This window comes from Platalea leucorodia, assembly GCF_965183815.1.
Source record: "Platalea leucorodia genome assembly, chromosome: 9".
Classification (NCBI taxonomy): domain Eukaryota; kingdom Metazoa; phylum Chordata; class Aves; order Pelecaniformes; family Threskiornithidae; genus Platalea; species Platalea leucorodia.
The window spans coordinates 18,553,162-18,569,714 of NC_138831.1; positions in this window are offsets into that span (position 1 = coordinate 18,553,162).

The following is a 16,553-nucleotide window of genomic DNA, read 5'->3' on the forward strand; positions in this document are numbered from 1 at the left end:
GTGAAAAACAAAACGGTGACATTTTAACCATTGCCTCCCACACAGTGTCTCTCTTCAGCCTCCGTTGCCACTTGCTGTGGGTTCAGAAGTCTCTGGTGGATCAGTCTGCCCCCCAAAAAAACATGGGTTTGCCAAAATAGAAGCATTTTTGCAGAAGGCAATGATTTGGCTGAATGTTTTGCCAGCGTGTGTCTCTAGGTTTTGCAATTTGTTTCAGCATTTTGTGTTTTTGTTTAGTTTTGGATTTCGTTTTCTTGTACGAGATACTACCAAAACAGAATATTTTAATGTTTGCAAATAATTTTTTGGGGAGGGGGAAAAACATTGATTTTCAAATACATTTTGAAATGCCAGGATTCCCTACCAAGCAAAAGTTCCATTTTGCTGTCAGCTCATAGCATCAGCTCTGGTTACATAGAAGTTAATGCCACTGTGAAAGGACCTGAACATCTTTCCCACTCATATGCTTTGCTTTCAGGATGGTGAATTATTTAAAATGCTTTCTGTGGCTTTAGTCTGTCCAAAGTCACGCTCTCATATTTCATTAATGTCAGTCTCATAATCGATTATTTCTTTTCGGGTAGCAGCTGGGATCTCCTGTCAAGGACCAAAATGTAGTTGGTACCTTCCTAGGTGGTGATGGAGAGCAGGGCAGATAGGGTCTGGCGTGATGCGCCAATTCAGCCAAAGCTAGGGATGGCCATGACCCGCAAAACCTGAGGCGGTCTGGAGGAGAGCAAAACCAACAGCTGAGCAGAAAAATAGCACAAGCAAGGTGAAGTAGACACTAGGGTTGGTGTACCTTGGAGAGAGAGCATGGGGCAAAACAAGAAAAGGTCTTTCAGGGCAATGGGAAGCATTTGTATTTGATGTGCCTCTGTAAACGCTGTTTTATGGCACCTGGGAAAACTGCTCAGTAGTCATAGCAGGAAAAGAGAGTGAAGAATAATGTGTCCAGCGGAAATTTCTGCAGCGCTTGGCTCAGCAGAGCATAATTGCTGAAAACTGGAGCCTGCTCAGGACACTGGAGCTAACACCTCCACACTTGCAAGGAGTGGGATCTGGGGTGACCACAAGCAGTAAGCTTGGCATGTCATTAAAATAGCAACACCTGCAGCGGCGCAGAGCCCTGAACTCCCTGCCGAGGAGTTTCAGTGTGGTGCTAACTTGGAGGAAAGATGCCACCTACTAAATCACCCAAACCACTTCCTGCAGCACCTGGTTTTTCCTCACGTCTCCTATCCAAATAGTGGCTAGACCCATGTAAAAAATGCTGTCTCTGCTGAAATAGCGGGGCTGGGCATTGCTGGATCCACACTGCACATCGCCAGCGGGACGGCTGCAGGAGGAGTAACATGCAGAAGGAGTAACGTCTGTGCCCACACTGTGGGCAGAGCCAGGGCATGGCCCTGTTCCATACCAGAGCCTGTCAGAGTACAGCTTTTCATCACAGCCCTCAATGGAGACAGGCAACACGCATGCACTTGTGGCTACTTGCAGGCTTTTGGAGATGTGAGGGTATTGCCAGGTAAGAAATGGATCAGGAGCAGTCAGTTAGGAGAGCTGCCCAAGCATCCTCGGGGCCAAAGTGGTACCAGCTTTCAGATTCTAGATGCATCAATCCAGATGAGGATGAACAGCCAACATGAACCCTTTTGTCCTGCACCAGAGGTCACCTCTCCAAAGCAGCTCCTCCAGGGAGGTCCTGGGTTTGGTCAGAACCTTCTCTTCTGAGCTGGGACCCACCCTGGTACACTGGTGGTCCCTTGCTCGCCATTAAGAAATCCCCAAAGTTTGCAGGTTTTTTTCTATTTCTGCACTCTCGCAACTCACGTGCCAAAGGCAACAACCCCACAGTGATTCCCTCTGGTCATTATTTTCTCAATGTATTGACTCCATCACACAGTTAGCAACAGCAAGCACTGTTGGTGGAGCCAGGAGCCCTCTGCGATGGAGGTCCTCCCTTGCTTTCCTTCCCGGAGAAGGCACCTGAGTGTTCCATTTGCTCCCTGGCCTGAAGAAGACCTAGCAGAGCAGATCTGCAAGCTGTGGGTGTTTGGGGCTCCCATGAACTTCCCTAGCATCTGGTCAAGCCGATTCAATGACCATTGTTCCTGGATATGGACTGGAAGACAGGCAGAGACATCTCTTGGGTTGGCTGGAGCCTTCAGCAGGGAGGAGGGCTGTGGCCCTCCCAGCTGCCTGCTTGCTCCTCAGCTTTCTCTTTCTCAAGGGCTTCAGGAAGCTGCAGAGATTCAGAGATGGGTTTTTTTCCCCTTTCTTGAAAGCGTGGCTAAAATTAAAGAGAGTATTGAAACCAAGTCCAGCCCACGAAGCAGAGCGTGTAGGTGTGATGCTAACCAACACCTGGGGCTGTGAAGCATCCTGGGGGAGCTGGCACCCGTCTGGCAGACATATTCTCTCTTTCTCCTCATTCTTTCTTTGGCACCTTTTCAAAGTGCATGCGAGATGATGAATCTAAAGTTATCTTGTTTTGTTTGAAAATGCCCTACGCATGTTGTTCTGGTTATAAGGAGAAGAGGCTGAGGAGAGGACAATGGTTTTAATTTGCAAAACCTGCCAGGACCCCATAGCTGCTATTGCTCTCTGCTTTTATTTCCTGGCTGAAGGTTTCTAGATGTGGCTGGTAGAAAACCGTGATGGCAGATACTGCTTCGTGGTGGCAGACCAGGATGTCTCTGAGTTTTTGCCTTTGGCAGATGTAAATAGACCAGCAGACAACATGTGGTGCACAGGGGTGAGTTCTTGGACAGCCCTGGGTGGCAAAGGGGGAAGATTTAATGGAAAGGAACTCCTCCAAGTGTCATGAAACCATGAAACCTCAGCTCGAGACCTGAAAGGAAGGCTGCCATGGCATTTGACTCATTAATTACAAGTTCTCTGTGGCTGAGCAATGTGGATGTGCCAGCCCCACAGTGCACCCCTCACTCACACCCTCCCAGCGTGCATGCAGATAGGTCTTGTGGGTGTGACGGGGAGTTGCAGGTCTCCGCTGAAGATGGGAGATTTGTAGGGCCTTTGCACAGTGAGAAAAGCCATAAAACGTGTGCATGCTGCTACCACAGTCCCTCCAGAAGACCTGTGCCTCCACCCTGCCATAGTAAAGGGGATCGGGGCAGGGTGGGCATTGACATGTTAATCCTGAGGGCTGCAGCTACCATGGATGAAGGGCTGTGATGGATGAACACAGACTTAGTGTTATCTGTAATGCAGGAAAGATTGGCCTTTGGTACAAAGGGGATTTGCTACCTTTGAGTTTGGTAAATTGTTTGGTGATAGCATGACCTTGGAGCAGCTCATATCCTCCCTTTCAGGAGGTCAAGAGGGTCTGTGTGCAGCCTTAGGGATGGGAGAGTTACCCTGTGATGCAAAAAAGCCTGGGGTTTGATGGGTAAAGGTAGCACAGGTGGGACAGTGCATGTACAAGATGAGTTTTATGAGCTGCATTGGTCTGCAATATCCTACACAGGGGCATCTCTTGGGCACAGTGTCCCAGCTACTGCAGCAACCTGAGAAACAGTAATTCCCCTTTCCTCCCTGCTTTCGCTATCCCAAACACTTTTGGTAGGACTGGGAACTGGTAGGAAAGAAAGTATCCTCAGAGCAAGCTGAGTTGGAGAACAGCAAAGCTGGAAGGAGGGCTGCAAAAATGCAGGGGGGAACCAATTGGGCTGTACTTCCAGTGGCAAATTCTTGGAGATGGGCTTCCGGGGACAGTCCAGCCAGTGCTGCCTGTGGACACTAGCAAAAGAAAAAGCCATGAATGTTGCCTAGACCCCGCATTAACCTCTCCTCCCACCATTCACCATCCCTGCTGACGTAAACATGTGGCTGAAAGCAGTTTATTCCCCGTCAGCCCTTTCCTGCTTATCTGGAGCCAGCAGCAAGAGCAGGAGCTGCTCTCACAGAGGGACCCTGCAAATCCTCGGATGAACGCCTGGACCGAGCGCTGTTTCCCAGGGGGATTGGGATGGATTGGATAATTAATCACAGCTTGTCTGGGGGAGGATGAGGAAGTCTGAATAAAGGTGTTAACAGCTCTTAAAGGCTTTCCTGGTTCGCAGAGGGTGCTGCCTCAAACAGATTATCTGGAAATATTATTAGCTGGAGTGGGAAAGGGTTTTTTTCCTCCTCTAGGCTCTTTGCAGCCACCCTAAATCTGCTTGAGCTGTGGAGACAGGTTTTATTGTGTGTGGGGGGGTAGGGTAGAGGTGTTGGCTGTCAGTGGGTCAGCAATTAATTGGTTTATTCCTTTCTCACGGTTATTTTCTAACCAACATCTGCTAAAACCCCGGTGCCCTCTTTGCCCCAGCTCAGCAAACAAGAACCACAGGGATTTGCATTGGGGGGCACCCTGGGCCACAAGGTCGGCTTTGCAGAGGCTGCCGGGAGGTCACTTGTCCCCTGCCAAACCTCTTTCCCTATTGTCTCATCTTAGGAGAAGGACGTGATTAGTGTTTTCTGCCACAAGACGTCAGCTGAGGGATGAAAACTGTGTGCCAAGAGGAGGAAAGAGCTGCCATGGATGGATAGTAAGTGAAAGCAGAGATGTGCCCCCTTTGGTCCAAAGAAAACTTTCCTTCCAATGTCTCTGTGGCCCGTTAGTTCAGACAAATGCTCTTCTTCAGTCCAGTGCCACCTTCTCCCCTGGCAGAAGTGGCCTTCAGCCATGTGTTTCTGGGCGAGGGTGGGCTCTCCTCTATCTTCTGCTGCCATCTGGGAAACCATTGCTCATGGAACCAGCTTTATTGGAGCAACATTCCTGTTTCCAGTGGCTTTGTCATAATTCTAGTGCCTTTGCAAGTCAGAAATGGGGGGTGCCGTCAAAGCAGAAACCTTGTGCCCAGCTCAGCCCAGTTTCTGCCAACCAGCTCTGCTGCTATAAATGGGCTGAAGTCAGTGGTGGGGCTGCACTGGCACAGCTGTGCTAGGCAGCAGGGTCTTGCTAGGAGCATCGCAGATGGCTCTCTTACGGTAAGATGCCCTGATAGTGCATCTCAAGCTGGGAAATCACCTTTCAGACCAGAGCAGGAATAGAGAAAGAATATGGATTTGGCCTGAAGGATTTTGATATTTGTAGCTTGGCATCACTTTGGCTTGCAGTGAAAAGCAAACATTTCCAGTCCTAGAAAGGTGATGCAGCAGGGTCTATCAAACTGCTGGTAGAGGGTAGTCCCCTCTCTGCTACACCTGCCCGGCCTCCCCAAAGCCTGCTGGGTGAGCAGGAAACCCCCTCCGTGGAGAAATTAATTTGAAATCATATCGTCCGCAGGGAACACTCCCTGTTGGTGTGCTGCTACTTCTCTCCCAGCTCTTCCTAGATCTTTACTAGGAATTAGGCACTCTGAATAGAGTCCCACGGGCTGCTTTCTTCATGGTTGCGTTGATTTCCAACAACTAATTTAGCCCCAAAGAAAGCATAACGGAAGCAGCAAATTTCCAGGTCTCTCTTTTCCTTTACAGAAGACTGTCCCTTTCAAACGTGAAGCATAGCTAGCCCAAACTGGATTCCCATTCTCCTTGGGGATCGACCTGCAGGGATGACAAGAGAAACAGAGTGAGTCCCCAGCCCTCTCTGGAGCTAAACTGCAAAACCACAGGCTTCACCAAAGCCCTTCTCCCAGCAGAGTCTCTGTCTCTCTCCTCAGGGCTGCAAATATTCACGGGTATGGAAAATCCATTACAGATGACTAAATAACCCTCCCTGCAGCACTGCCGGCTCTGTAAGCGCTTCCCCAGCCGCTGGGAGACTGCAGGAGTGCTCCCTGGAGCGAGCCAATACAGGCAGTGCTGGCATGCATCTGGAAACAGCCTAAAAGTGGGGGGGAGGCTGGACTTTCTAGTTGTCTGCACCCTTCCCCTCTGTGATGGGATGTCTCGCCAAGCCCTGCAGCCTTTCTGGGGTTTCCAGATAGCCCAATGTCTGCCCTGGGGGAGCCCCACTGGAGGGCAGGGGTCCAGGCTCAGCAGTGGCAGCAGAGCAGGGATATACCCAGTTTCCTTGAGGCAGAAATGTAATTTTGCATTTAAATAGCTTTTTCATCCCAAAGGGTCCTTAAGTGTTCGCTAAGCTGTTAAGAGGCAGGGGGGGGTCTGGCTGGCCAACCTACAAGGCGGTGGTGGGATAGAAGGGAAGGGACCAAGCACTGCGTAGGTCCGCACTGGCAACCAGCATGTTAACCATGGGAAGGGAGAGAAGTTGGCCAAGGGCTCCAGCGAAACCCTGTCATTAGTTGCAACACACCATGGGCTCTTTACTGTCTGTCCACTGGTACCTGAAGCATCACATGTTGTTGAGTAGCTCCTACGTGCTCATACTGAACCCAAAGGCTGTGTCCACAACCAACACTGCATGATTTTTCTCCAAGGGTTCCTGGAGAGCATGGAGCAGGTGGGAACCATGAGAAGGACAGGCTGTTTTGATGTTGGACTCTCATTACTGTGTTAAGTAAACCAGAAAGCAAAGGGTCAGTGTTTCTGGTGTGAAGGCAAGCTTTGAACTAGGCCAAGCTCTAGCATGTTCCAGTGTCCCTTTCCTTCTTGAAGGATGTTTCTGGTAATGCATTTCTGGGGAAGGAAATCAGCTGTGTGGTCAGCAGGGTGGCACGAGGAGCTCTGAACTTGATAGTGCTGGGTAAAGGCAGAGAGATGCTCCAGGAGGAGGAACTGGACAAGGGGCTTGTTACAGGCATCTCCTGCCTTATTCTTCCAGCACTCCCCACTTCCCTGCAGACTTTAATTCTGCAAAGCAAGTTGGATTGTAGCCACTGGGAGTGAATAGATGTACCTGATGCGTTAGGCTTGTGTTGCCCATTACAGGGATAGACAGGTGTAGTATACATGACGGAGAAGAGACCAACCGCTCGTTCTGGTCTTGAAGAGCCTCCTGTTGGAAGTGAAGAACCAAGGTTCACACCGCAGCTTATGTTTCACCAGTAACTTGTGCTGTTGAAATTGTGTTGTCTCTCTTAATCATGCAAGGCTTATTTTCCCACACTGGAAAATGAATTCAGCACTGCTGGCAAAGCTGGGGGCTAGGAAGTTTTAATTACTGTTTGTACAGTGCTTTGGGGCTCTGGAGTGAAAGGTGCTGGAGGCCTGGGAAGGGTTATTTTATATCTTGGCAGTTGCTTATATTTTATTATATATGTGAGCTATGTGGTCCTGTCAGCAGCTCCTTCCTGATGGCTTAGATGCAGTGGGGCTTCCTAATGCAAGTAGTGCAAATACCCCCTCTCCTATAGCTGCACACCACTGCTCAGCATCACTGCATGGTAAGAGAGGGACCTGCTAAAGTTCAGTGTCCCCCTCCAGCCAAAATAAACTCAACCAGCATGCACCTGTAAATACTCACCGTCTATGCAGGGGAGAAGCCTTTCACAAGGCTTTTCCCATTAGAGCATCTCTTCCTTAGGCAATGCAGCCACATCCTACATTAACCTTCCTGTCCCCACCCCCCACTCAGAACAACACCTCCTTAATTATAATCCATCAAATTTCTCTCTTCTCTACCTGGAAAGAATGGGATTTGGGGACAAGGAACAAATGTGAAGGCGTAAGTCTCTTTTCATGGGAAAGGAAATCTATCCAGCACCCTGCTGGGAACCCTGCTTTGCCTAAACCCCAGCATAATGCAGTAAGAAGTTAAGGCTCTTAGCGGGTGAACAGTATAAGAGTTCTATTAAGCACATCTCAGGTCTTTGTGGTCAAGTGCTCTGCGTTGCACCCAGTGCACCGCATTTTGCACAACGGGGCGATTGTGGCCCTGCTGCTCTGGCATCGGTCTCCAGTGTGGGCTGTGGAGAGAACAAGCTGTTCAACAGCCTCTCTCAGGTCAAAGCCGGTGCTTCGGGAAATGAGCTTGTAGAGGATAGTAGTGTTTCAGTATTGGCAAAGTCCTCAAAAAGGATGCATTAGCTGTCAATTAGCATGTGTGCCCACACATGTACACCTGTGGGTGCATGAAGTAATATGGTATCTAGGTTTTTATGATATCATCCACATAAAAATCAGTGAGGGAATATGATGACTTTGATCTAGAAGGTGATTTCTGTCTTTTTTTCATCACAGTTGAGTTCTGGTGGCACATTTGGTTTTCTGACAGATACTGCAGAAATACTCAACTGATTGCTGCAAAGGGCAAAACTGGCGTTACTTAAAATTTGTCAAAGCTTCTAAAATGCAAAAGCATCCCCAAAAGATGTGCTTTCCCTCTTTAGCAAGCTTTCACACCAGTGGTTTCTCCTGAACATTGGCTCCCTGGAGCAGTGGGTAGCCCCTCGCTGCCTGTGCCGGGCATAGCAGGCAGGGAGGACAGGCCAGGCGGGACCCCCAGGGCGAGGGCAAAGCCCATGTGACAGTGCTGCAGTCACCACCCAATGGGTGAGATTGCCAGTGCTGCTTCTGATGTGTCCCTTTCAGTCTGAGGCGGACAGAAGGCAAGAAGATTAGCTGAGCCTTTCACCCTGATGCTGCTGCTCAGGAGGGTTTCATTTACTGCTGGATACATTAACGGCTTCTGCTATGCAGCTGCTGGGTCAAGACCTGTGGCTTTCTCAGGGTGACTGGTTCCAGGTCCCATGGATTACCATGGCCTTCTTGCTGAAATCAGGTGAGGAACATATCCATCAGCCCTTTCAGCAGCACCAGAGTGTGTCAGGGTGTGATGGAGCCAGCCCAGCCCCACACCAGGGAAAGCATGGAAAGGCACGGTGCTGCTAACAGCCTGGCTCATATCCCTCTGGTGCTTCCCCTCCGGCGAGCAGATGTCAGAGGAATGTATTTTGCAATGGGTTTATTCAGTTTGGGGTCACTCCTGTTCTCTCTCTTTCAGGATCTTCCTCTCCACAGACTGCCTGACATCAAGCAGAGGCAAAGGAACAAATGCACGGATCCAGGTAATACCTGCTGCTGGGCTTATACCACAAGCACTCAGGAGCAGTAAAAAGAGTGCTGAGACCAGAGATTTCACCTTTAATTTAAACCTTCCTTTTTAGGGATGGGGCCAGGGCTAGCCCCACAAGGGAAAATCCAGTTCTAAGCTCTTGGAGGAAGCAAACAGACCCTTTAAAGACATTTAATGCTGAAGAAAGCAGGGAGGGATTCAACGTGAAGCCACAAAACTGATTTTGAAGAAGCAATGCAGCTTGCCTCCTGTCCCCCGTCCCTGTGAACCAAAGGGGAGAGGCTTTGTCCATCGCAACCCTTCCATTTTGGTCGGCACTCTCGGCAAGGGTAGCATCCCTCGGTGCTCAACTGTCTCTTTGAGCATGGTCCTGTTTAGGTTGGCTGCCGCTGATCCCAGCCTGTCTTCAGCACACGGATGCTTTTAACCCCTCTGGGAGGGGTCAGCGTGGCCAGCCGGAGGGGGAGAGCACCAGCCCACTGCATACTCTGTGGCTGACAAGGACACTGCCGCGATTCATTCATGTCCTTGCTCAGGGCACAGATTGTAAACACAGTAGGGAAGCCGGGCCACGTCCCAGCCCAGTTTGGCTGTCTGCCTTGAAGTCCCCATCGCCCAGAATTTGGAGCTCGCCTCTTTTTCCATTACCTCCAAGCAGGAATGGTGAATATTTCCATAACGTTTCCTAAAAATAAAAATGTCAACAGAAATAGCTGTTTAATAACAGAGTATGTGCATCTCTGGGCCCTGAGAAATCTACAGGCTGGGAGGAGAAGTGCTGAAATGGCTCATGAGTTTGAAGATACTCTGAGAAGCTCCCTTACTGGACACGGACCAGCTTTCACCAGTATCACCTGGGGCGGGAGGGCTGTTTGAGGGCTGTTCTCCCTCCCTCCCTCCCTAGGCAAATAGCCAGTCCCTCTCCAAAAACATCCCATCTGTCTGATACTCTGTTTGATAGAAAAGCCTGTATCTCAAACAAAGAAATACAACTTGTGTGACTGTGCTGAGATGCCTGTAGTGTGGCAGCGTACGGACTGATTACTGTTCCTTCACTTAAGTAGGGTGTTAATTTCCTGTTACGGCTTTCATGGGGAAAGAAGTCAAAGGATATAGACACCCGATGTTGGGCAAGGCTTTGCTATGTAGGAATGCATCCGTCTGGTCCAGTTCATAATAGCCTTAAATATCAGAGAGCTGCTTTTGATGGAAGACTCAGGAGCAGTCTCAACAGCAGCACTATGCAGCAGCACAGGAGAGAAATCAGAGAGCAAGTACTTTGTGCAGCCTTTTGGGGAATGAGTGGTTGAGCTGGGGTGTAAACGTAACAAAATTAACTCCTACTTGCAGTTCAGGCAATGTTAAACCCCTGCAGTTCAGCTTTTCGGGGAATGACCCTACTTGACATTCCTGCTTGCCTTCCTCGGGCCTTAATCTGTCACCATCAAAATCCCTGGCTGGATCTTTTATAGGAACCAGTGACAGGGACAGGATCTTCTCCCCACTAGCTGAGGACAGATGGTGGATGCTCTGGTGGTTAAAGCACTAGTATAGGCTGCATTAACCCATCTTCTGTCCCCTATCGGTAAGTTGGCAGGTCTGATGGGTGTGCTGCATGGTTAAAGAGACCAGTGCTCAGTATAGGAACAGGGCATCCGAGGACATCAGGAGGACAGTGAAAGCCTTGTCATACAGCCTAAAGTCTCTCAGCAAGTGTCTATTAATAAGCCATGCCTGCGCTTCCTCCAGGTATTTACAGTGCGCTTTCTCCCTGTTAGCTTTGGAAACCACAGCTCTGTTTTGACATAGCAAGTCCTTTTCTTTTAGTGATGAATTTGGTACCGCAAGTGCGTTTGGCTGGGGAAGTGTGTCACTAAAAACTTACCTCATTTTGAGAAGTTAACAGGATCTCCCTCTAAAAATGATCTTTGTCTCCAGATGAACAGTTTCACTCTGTCCTCTGGGACCCTCTCTGCTGTGGAGACAGTAGCTGGCTGGCTTTCATGCTGGCTGCAGATGGATGCCACCAAACCTCTGCAAAATATAGCAGTGGCAGCATCAGCCCAGCCAGTGAGGTCACCTCCCCGCTGTGTGGGCTGTCCCATGGCAAAAGGGGCAGGTGGGGATTCCTGAGTGCTCGGAAAGACACCTTTGGAGGCTGCCGGCATGCGGGGACCCCCTGAAAACCCTGAAAGGTGGCTAGTTTCTTAATCCCACCTAGGGCAGAGCCCCTCGTGCCATGCTGATACTTCAGCAAATGAGCTGGAACCAGCATAGCTGCAAAATGGAGCCAGCCAAAAACTGGGATGAGCCCAGCTTGTGAGTCAGGTTGGGCCGGAAAAGTAAGGAAAAAAGCATTTTCAGCCCAGGGAAACAATGGGGAAATGAAATGGAAACTGGGACCTCTGAGTTCCTCTGCCCTTCCCCAGGGAGAGCGGTGGGGTGCAGAGGGCAGTTCCCAAAGTCCAGCATCTGTTGTAACTCAGTTGTACCCTCTGAGAAATGCCTTTTTGCTTTAACATGTGCAGCTTCTGCCGTAGTGACTTCCTTCTCTTCCGCTAGAGCCTGAGACAAAGGAAAGAATTGTTGGTAATGAGCTATTTACAGAGAAATTCATCTTGATGTTTGCATCACTAGTACAAGACAAGGCAGCCCGCAACTTTCTTACCATGGTTAAGGACAACACTTGGAGGAGGCTGGGAGCCTCGAGGTCCTGCGAGTGGTAAGAGCGTGTTTCAGCATTGCTTGTTTGCAAGAGAACCCAATTTGCATCGCTGTTTTTCCAGCAACGCAGAAAACCACAAGAACCCGTTGTTCTGGTCAGCCCCATGGATTTTGTCAGGATTTTTTGAATACTCCTTCACAATTAAAATTCCCACTGGGTTGTCTTGCTGTTTGCAAGGTCAATTGGGATTGGGAAGGTGCAGGTAAACTGGCAAGCGGGATTGCCCTGAAGCATTAAACTATATTCAATTAGTCCACCTTGACTGCAGGAACATGGTTAGCTGGCAGCACATCACCCCTCCTGGTAAATTAGATACCGCATGGTGGCTTAGTCACACCGGAGAAGTAAATGGCTCACAACTTGCTGAGATAAATTCCTCACGGTTTTAATTAGCCGTGAGATGCCAGAGTGCCTAAAGCTCTCTCCCTGCCCCTGTCCGTGTTTACACTCGGTGCAGGAATCCAGTTTGGATTCAGGTCTCCAAATATTTACAATTAGCAAATATTGCTCAGTTTTGCCATTCCAGCTCTCTGCACTTAGCTGGAAAACACAGATTTGTATCCCTAGTCTTTTCAAAAACAAAGGGACAGATGCTCGGGTCCCAGGACTTCAGCAGGGAGCCAAAGCTGCTTATCCAGCTTCTCCTCTGCTGTGCGCTGGCTCAGTGTCACCCCCAAAAAGAAGTGATGGGGGAGAGGCTTTTGGCACCCTGAGGATGGAGCAGGGACCACATAGCAGGAGCTGCTAATATAAATGAAGGACCCCTTAACACTTAAGGCATGATCCTGTCATTGTTGTGTGGTTTCTTTATACTGTCTCTTGTAAAATCAGTTGCAGATCATGTGTGCCCGTGTATGATGCTTGTTTTTGCTAGTGTGTCTGCGACAGGCAGAGCTGGGTCAGTGGGAGGCTGGTGTGATTTTGATCGCCTGAATTGTCACCCCTGGGTGTCCCTGCACAAGCTGGGGTCCAGGAGTCGATCAGTCCTCAGAGGGCACCCCAAAGCCAGCACAGACTGGAGGACGCCAGGCAGGACTGGGGCTGATTTGGTTTTGCTGTGACTTTGAGACGAGATGCTGTCATCCTGGATGGTTTGGGCAGATCTGTTTGGAAATGGAGCATCTCTACTCAGCCTGTGATGTTTGAGGAAACTATCCCCTTTCTACATCTCCTCCCCTCCCATCGTATTTCTCTTACTGACATGATGACAGCCAGGTAACTGAGGTGTTTTCAAATGAGCCTCCATAATTCCGATGGTGGCATGAAGGTTCCCAGTCCAGACAGCTCACACTTGCCAACACTAGACTTAGCACTTCTTATCTGACAGCAAATGCACTGAAAATCTTAAAAACAATCTGCATTTTAACCTTGGTCATGCTAAACAGCTTTCAGGATGCAGTGATGCATTTTGCTCGTTGTGAAGAGCGCTATTGGCAGTTGTTAAATAATTATGTTTAACTTGCACTAACAAAGCACACATGTCCCTTAAACTGTGCTAAAGATAAGTGTTGCTTTTATATAAAGATGTACAACGCTAATTTAAAGATCTGAGGTCTGCTGACCCTCCAGCTTGTTGCACAACCTTTCATGTGTAAAAATGGATGTGAGAGGCAGTCCAGTTGAGTTTACCTGTTTGTACTGGCAGCAGAGAGCTGCAGTTTCTCTGCGGGGACGGATGGGTTGGAACATGCATGATACTAAGGCATGCGCTTAAAAACTTCCAGCTCATAAATACTCATTCTCTGTTCCAGAGGTGCTCGTCTGAACCTGACTGCAGTGAGCCAGATGCCAGATAGGTTAACGGTTGGACCTGATGATCTTAGGGGTCTTTTCCAACCTTGACGGTTCTATGATTCTATGATAAGGGCTACAACGCTCACCTTTGTGTCGGTCGGTAACGACTGCGGCGTTGATTGCCAGAAGCACTGGATGTCACGCAACAGCCATGGCAGCAGCCATCCACAGAGTCCTTGCTGGTGGCAGCACTTCCTTGGCACCAGCGAAGCGGCCCCAGGATGGCAAGGGGACAGCTTGGCTCTCTAGCAGGGGAAGGGAAGAACCTGTCTGGCTCTGATAAATGATGCTGTTCTCAAGCTAAAATGTAGCTTGAACTAATACTTTATTCCTCCCACCGAGACTCAGAAAACAGGAGCCTCGGTTACTGGGATGTTTTCCTCTGCCAAACCTCTGCACAGCTCAGTTTCAGCAAAAAGTAAGCCCAGCCCCTGAGACATCTATGTGCTTGGTAATGGTTGAGCCCCTATATTTAAGCCAACACAAGCCAGTGACAGGGGGAGCAATGACATGGCCTCATGGGTTTCCGACTGTGTTATAGCAGCGTGAAGGAAAAGAGGGCCAGGAACAAGAGGGGGTGATGAGGAAGTGACCCTGCTGGCAGGAAATCAAAGGCCTGACCCTGCTAACACAGTTCATCATGGTGATCTGCTCTTTCAGACCCTCCATCCAGCATTAGGTCCAGCACCTTTGCAGGAGGCACCGCCCAGCTTGTCTTGCCCAGCTGGGTGCTGCTGTGACAGTTGGGCTTTGCCACTCACGTTGTGTTGCACCTTGGAAAGGCATTTGCTGTGTTTGGCGTTGGCTGGGATACTCGGGAATTGAGAGGGTTTTCTCTTCTGCAATTATCAGAGTGGCTGAAAGGCACAAGTGCTGTAATACCTGGCATTTTGTCTCCCATCTACTCTGGGCTGTAAGACTGATAAGCCAAAAAGGGAGTAGAGGATTGCATTTACCCTTTCTCCCAGCATGGGTTAGGAGAAGCAAAAGGATAAATCAGGAGACATTTCAGCACTTACCTCCTGGTTTTACAGAAATCACTATACATTACAAGTGCCTTTGCATATTTTATAGCACTTAAAAAGCCAATGTAGCTAATCTGGAAGTTGGCTTGTTCAGAGGAGCACAAAACATGTGCAGCCATAAAAATCCCTCATTTGATGCCAAGCTATTGCATTTTCTAGTGTCTGAAAGGCAATCACTATTACGCATCCAAAGAGTTTGGCTTGACTCCCCCCAGCTCCTCGTGGTTGGTGAGAACAAAAACACCAGCACAGCATCTTGAAAAAGTTGTGTTGTGTTGTCGCCATACGGTACAGATGTTTCAGTAGCAAAGGCAGCCTCCATCCAAGGGCTTGCCTTTAGAAGAGGAGCAGCGTGCTTTTGTGCAGTTGGCAAAAAAAAGTAGTCCAATTGAAAAGGACAGAGATAAGCAAGGCAATGCCAAAAGGTTGGAGGAGTAACGGTCCTGGAGCAATTAGCATCTCTCTAACAAGCAAATGTGGGTCGTGGGGGTTTTGGGTTGCAAAAATGCTGTCCAAAGTCCCTGAGAGCTAGTGAGGGGTTGGGTATTCATAGTTTCTCTCCTCTGTCTGGCTCTTATTACAACAAAATGTGTGGGAATTTGTTATCTTTGGAAAAGCTGCTTCTCTGCCTTGTTTGATTGGAGGTGCTCAGGAGGTTCCGCAGTTATCAGCGGTAGCTATAACACATGCATATGTGCATGCACAAATACTCAGTGTGGTCACATAAACCATCTTCCTGTAGGAAATCAGGCTAAAAACGTGGCTTCTCCAAGTGCTTGACTCAACGTTCAGTCTTTAAGAGCTGTTCTCATATCCCCTTGCTCTCTTCACTTGGGTATTTGATGTGCTTGATTGTTGGAGGGAAGAGGAAGGAAGACAAGCATTGGGGTTAATAGTAAGGGATGCTGGTTGTCTCCAAAACTCTTGCTCTGCCCCGATTCAGGTGATGGCTGGATCGCCTTGGCCCCTCTTCTGCTGCAAAGAACAGCTGGACCAAGCCTAAGCATGTTGTCCTCTTCAAAAAAAGTCCCGGCTGTGGGAGGAAAGCCATCTTCAAACAGGGAAGGGGGTCAGACATGCTGGGTGTGCAGGTCCAGCCAAGGGGGCAGCTGTGAGCTGGCCCACGTGGCAGTGGCAGCCTGTTCAGCTGGTGCGGAGGACAGCCGGGATCTGGCAGTAGCAGTTGGTGCGTTTCCTGGCTGTAACCTACTTAAGGCAAAGGCTGAAATCTGTTGCAGGAGCAAGCAGCCAGGAGCATTGGGTGCTGGTGGAAGAAGGAGCATGATTCAGCCACCTGAAGGCATCTCCCTGTAGGAGAATTACCTTCCCTATAAAGCAGCAGGCATTGCTCTTAAGTGTTATCAAGCTTAAATCGGTTCCCTAGGTGACAACCTGGTAAGTGGATTTCCCAATTAAGCACATCCCGATTAAGTGGGATGTACTGTAATTACAGAGTGCTCAGCACTAGGAGCAAATCAGATCCGTTTGCAGCAGCAGGGCTGGATCGAAGCTCTTCCCCAGTCTGGAGTGGGTTGTACCAAGGCATTTCTGTAAGCGTGAAGGTGGGCAGGCAGGAGATGGGATTTTGCAGCCACCCCCGCCATGCCGGTCAGCGTGTTCCCTGCAGAAAGAACATGCCGGAGGAAGCCCTGATGCCACATCTTTAAACCTTCTGATATGGGAGCAAATTCCTTTTGAGGTTGCACTCCCGTGTCTCCTGCTAGTCAGCGATTCTCTGGGTGAAGCCTTTGCTCCTGCCAGAGGAAACACCTATTAGCAGAGATGGCTGTGCGGATGCCGCGTAGGGAAACAGTGGCTCTTCCTAAGGAGGCAGAGGCTGTCAGATGGTGCTGCCATCTTCCAGGCAGACATTACAGCCCTTCGGAGCCAAATTCCCTTTGCACAGCCCAAGGGAGGTGGTTCTTGCTTCATGGCTTCCTCTCCCAATCCCTCTGGCTTTCTCTTTGAAGGCATCCTGTCTCCAGCACAAAGCCTCATGGTCCTAGAGTCAGACCGGGGCTACATAAGCCTGTTCCTCTAATGCTTTGTGGTTCCCACCTGCCATTGGGACATCATGGGGAGA